Raw genomic sequence first — 5,248 nt, forward strand, 5'->3', positions numbered from 1 at the left:
CCCCACCCCCCCCCCCCCCCACCCCCCCCCCCCCCCACCCCCCCCCCCCCCCACCCCCCCCCCCCCCCACCCCCCCCCCCCCCCACCCCCCCCCCCCCCCACCCCCCCCCCCCCCCACCCCCCCCCCCCCCCACCCCCCCCCCCCCCCACCCCCCCCCCCCCCCACCCCCCCCCCCCCCCACCCCCCCCCCCCCCCACCCCCCCCCCCCCCCACCCCCCCCCCCCCCCACCCCCCCCCCCCCCCACCCCCCCCCCCCCCCACCCCCCCCCCCCCCCACCCCCCCCCCCCCCCACCCCCCCCCCCCCCCACCCCCCCCCCCCCCCACCCCCCCCCCCCCCCACCCCCCCCCCCCCCCACCCCCCCCCCCCCCCACCCCCCCCCCCCCCCACCCCCCCCCCCCCCCACCCCCCCCCCCCCCCACCCCCCCCCCCCCCCACCCCCCCCCCCCCCCACCCCCCCCCCCCCCCACCCCCCCCCCCCCCCACCCCCCCCCCCCCCCACCCCCCCCCCCCCCCACCCCCCCCCCCCCCCACCCCCCCCCCCCCCCACCCCCCCCCCCCCCCACCCCCCCCCCCCCCCACCCCCCCCCCCCCCCACCCCCCCCCCCCCCCACCCCCCCCCCCCCCCACCCCCCCCCCCCCCCACCCCCCCCCCCCCCCACCCCCCCCCCCCCCCACCCCCCCCCCCCCCCACCCCCCCCCCCCCCCACCCCCCCCCCCCCCCACCCCCCCCCCCCCCCACCCCCCCCCCCCCCCACCCCCCCCCCCCCCCACCCCCCCCCCCCCCCACCCCCCCCCCCCCCCACCCCCCCCCCCCCCCACCCCCCCCCCCCCCCACCCCCCCCCCCCCCCACCCCCCCCCCCCCCCACCCCCCCCCCCCCCCACCCCCCCCCCCCCCCACCCCCCCCCCCCCCCACCCCCCCCCCCCCCCACCCCCCCCCCCCCCCACCCCCCCCCCCCCCCACCCCCCCCCCCCCCCACCCCCCCCCCCCCCCACCCCCCCCCCCCCCCACCCCCCCCCCCCCCCACCCCCCCCCCCCCCCACCCCCCCCCCCCCCCACCCCCCCCCCCCCCCACCCCCCCCCCCCCCCACCCCCCCCCCCCCCCACCCCCCCCCCCCCCCACCCCCCCCCCCCCCCACCCCCCCCCCCCCCCACCCCCCCCCCCCCCCACCCCCCCCCCCCCCCACCCCCCCCCCCCCCCACCCCCCCCCCCCCCCACCCCCCCCCCCCCCCACCCCCCCCCCCCCCCACCCCCCCCCCCCCCCACCCCCCCCCCCCCCCACCCCCCCCCCCCCCCACCCCCCCCCCCCCCCACCCCCCCCCCCCCCCACCCCCCCCCCCCCCCACCCCCCCCCCCCCCCACCCCCCCCCCCCCCCACCCCCCCCCCCCCCCACCCCCCCCCCCCCCCACCCCCCCCCCCCCCCACCCCCCCCCCCCCCCACCCCCCCCCCCCCCCACCCCCCCCCCCCCCCACCCCCCCCCCCCCCCACCCCCCCCCCCCCCCACCCCCCCCCCCCCCCACCCCCCCCCCCCCCCACCCCCCCCCCCCCCCACCCCCCCCCCCCCCCACCCCCCCCCCCCCCCACCCCCCCCCCCCCCCACCCCCCCCCCCCCCCACCCCCCCCCCCCCCCACCCCCCCCCCCCCCCACCCCCCCCCCCCCCCACCCCCCCCCCCCCCCACCCCCCCCCCCCCCCACCCCCCCCCCCCCCCACCCCCCCCCCCCCCCACCCCCCCCCCCCCCCACCCCCCCCCCCCCCCACCCCCCCCCCCCCCCACCCCCCCCCCCCCCCACCCCCCCCCCCCCCCACCCCCCCCCCCCCCCACCCCCCCCCCCCCCCACCCCCCCCCCCCCCCACCCCCCCCCCCCCCCACCCCCCCCCCCCCCCACCCCCCCCCCCCCCCACCCCCCCCCCCCCCCACCCCCCCCCCCCCCCACCCCCCCCCCCCCCCACCCCCCCCCCCCCCCACCCCCCCCCCCCCCCACCCCCCCCCCCCCCCACCCCCCCCCCCCCCCACCCCCCCCCCCCCCCACCCCCCCCCCCCCCCACCCCCCCCCCCCCCCACCCCCCCCCCCCCCCACCCCCCCCCCCCCCCACCCCCCCCCCCCCCCACCCCCCCCCCCCCCCACCCCCCCCCCCCCCCACCCCCCCCCCCCCCCACCCCCCCCCCCCCCCACCCCCCCCCCCCCCCACCCCCCCCCCCCCCCACCCCCCCCCCCCCCCACCCCCCCCCCCCCCCACCCCCCCCCCCCCCCACCCCCCCCCCCCCCCACCCCCCCCCCCCCCCACCCCCCCCCCCCCCCACCCCCCCCCCCCCCCACCCCCCCCCCCCCCCACCCCCCCCCCCCCCCACCCCCCCCCCCCCCCACCCCCCCCCCCCCCCACCCCCCCCCCCCCCCACCCCCCCCCCCCCCCACCCCCCCCCCCCCCCACCCCCCCCCCCCCCCACCCCCCCCCCCCCCCACCCCCCCCCCCCCCCACCCCCCCCCCCCCCCACCCCCCCCCCCCCCCACCCCCCCCCCCCCCCACCCCCCCCCCCCCCCACCCCCCCCCCCCCCCACCCCCCCCCCCCCCCACCCCCCCCCCCCCCCACCCCCCCCCCCCCCCACCCCCCCCCCCCCCCACCCCCCCCCCCCCCCACCCCCCCCCCCCCCCACCCCCCCCCCCCCCCACCCCCCCCCCCCCCCACCCCCCCCCCCCCCCACCCCCCCCCCCCCCCACCCCCCCCCCCCCCCACCCCCCCCCCCCCCCACCCCCCCCCCCCCCCACCCCCCCCCCCCCCCACCCCCCCCCCCCCCCACCCCCCCCCCCCCCCACCCCCCCCCCCCCCCACCCCCCCCCCCCCCCACCCCCCCCCCCCCCCACCCCCCCCCCCCCCCACCCCCCCCCCCCCCCACCCCCCCCCCCCCCCACCCCCCCCCCCCCCCACCCCCCCCCCCCCCCACCCCCCCCCCCCCCCACCCCCCCCCCCCCCCACCCCCCCCCCCCCCCACCCCCCCCCCCCCCCACCCCCCCCCCCCCCCACCCCCCCCCCCCCCCACCCCCCCCCCCCCCCACCCCCCCCCCCCCCCACCCCCCCCCCCCCCCACCCCCCCCCCCCCCCACCCCCCCCCCCCCCCACCCCCCCCCCCCCCCACCCCCCCCCCCCCCCACCCCCCCCCCCCCCCACCCCCCCCCCCCCCCACCCCCCCCCCCCCCCACCCCCCCCCCCCCCCACCCCCCCCCCCCCCCACCCCCCCCCCCCCCCACCCCCCCCCCCCCCCACCCCCCCCCCCCCCCACCCCCCCCCCCCCCCACCCCCCCCCCCCCCCACCCCCCCCCCCCCCCACCCCCCCCCCCCCCCACCCCCCCCCCCCCCCACCCCCCCCCCCCCCCACCCCCCCCCCCCCCCACCCCCCCCCCCCCCCACCCCCCCCCCCCCCCACCCCCCCCCCCCCCCACCCCCCCCCCCCCCCACCCCCCCCCCCCCCCACCCCCCCCCCCCCCCACCCCCCCCCCCCCCCACCCCCCCCCCCCCCCACCCCCCCCCCCCCCCACCCCCCCCCCCCCCCACCCCCCCCCCCCCCCACCCCCCCCCCCCCCCACCCCCCCCCCCCCCCACCCCCCCCCCCCCCCACCCCCCCCCCCCCCCACCCCCCCCCCCCCCCACCCCCCCCCCCCCCCACCCCCCCCCCCCCCCACCCCCCCCCCCCCCCACCCCCCCCCCCCCCCACCCCCCCCCCCCCCCACCCCCCCCCCCCCCCACCCCCCCCCCCCCCCACCCCCCCCCCCCCCCACCCCCCCCCCCCCCCACCCCCCCCCCCCCCCACCCCCCCCCCCCCCCACCCCCCCCCCCCCCCACCCCCCCCCCCCCCCACCCCCCCCCCCCCCCACCCCCCCCCCCCCCCACCCCCCCCCCCCCCCACCCCCCCCCCCCCCCACCCCCCCCCCCCCCCACCCCCCCCCCCCCCCACCCCCCCCCCCCCCCACCCCCCCCCCCCCCCACCCCCCCCCCCCCCCACCCCCCCCCCCCCCCACCCCCCCCCCCCCCCACCCCCCCCCCCCCCCACCCCCCCCCCCCCCCACCCCCCCCCCCCCCCACCCCCCCCCCCCCCCACCCCCCCCCCCCCCCACCCCCCCCCCCCCCCACCCCCCCCCCCCCCCACCCCCCCCCCCCCCCACCCCCCCCCCCCCCCACCCCCCCCCCCCCCCACCCCCCCCCCCCCCCACCCCCCCCCCCCCCCACCCCCCCCCCCCCCCACCCCCCCCCCCCCCCACCCCCCCCCCCCCCCACCCCCCCCCCCCCCCACCCCCCCCCCCCCCCACCCCCCCCCCCCCCCACCCCCCCCCCCCCCCACCCCCCCCCCCCCCCACCCCCCCCCCCCCCCACCCCCCCCCCCCCCCACCCCCCCCCCCCCCCACCCCCCCCCCCCCCCACCCCCCCCCCCCCCCACCCCCCCCCCCCCCCACCCCCCCCCCCCCCCACCCCCCCCCCCCCCCACCCCCCCCCCCCCCCACCCCCCCCCCCCCCCACCCCCCCCCCCCCCCACCCCCCCCCCCCCCCACCCCCCCCCCCCCCCACCCCCCCCCCCCCCCACCCCCCCCCCCCCCCACCCCCCCCCCCCCCCACCCCCCCCCCCCCCCACCCCCCCCCCCCCCCACCCCCCCCCCCCCCCACCCCCCCCCCCCCCCACCCCCCCCCCCCCCCACCCCCCCCCCCCCCCACCCCCCCCCCCCCCCACCCCCCCCCCCCCCCACCCCCCCCCCCCCCCACCCCCCCCCCCCCCCACCCCCCCCCCCCCCCACCCCCCCCCCCCCCCACCCCCCCCCCCCCCCACCCCCCCCCCCCCCCACCCCCCCCCCCCCCCACCCCCCCCCCCCCCCACCCCCCCCCCCCCCCACCCCCCCCCCCCCCCACCCCCCCCCCCCCCCACCCCCCCCCCCCCCCACCCCCCCCCCCCCCCACCCCCCCCCCCCCCCACCCCCCCCCCCCCCCACCCCCCCCCCCCCCCACCCCCCCCCCCCCCCACCCCCCCCCCCCCCCACCCCCCCCCCCCCCCACCCCCCCCCCCCCCCACCCCCCCCCCCCCCCACCCCCCCCCCCCCCCACCCCCCCCCCCCCCCACCCCCCCCCCCCCCCACCCCCCCCCCCCCCCACCCCCCCCCCCCCCCACCCCCCCCCCCCCCCACCCCCCCCCCCCCCCACCCCCCCCCCCCCCCACCCCCCCCCCCCCCCACCCCCCCCCCCCCCCACCCCCCCCCCC

This window comes from Sphaerodactylus townsendi, linkage group LG05 (assembly GCF_021028975.2).
Source record: "Sphaerodactylus townsendi isolate TG3544 linkage group LG05, MPM_Stown_v2.3, whole genome shotgun sequence".
Classification (NCBI taxonomy): Eukaryota; Metazoa; Chordata; class Lepidosauria; order Squamata; family Sphaerodactylidae; genus Sphaerodactylus; species Sphaerodactylus townsendi.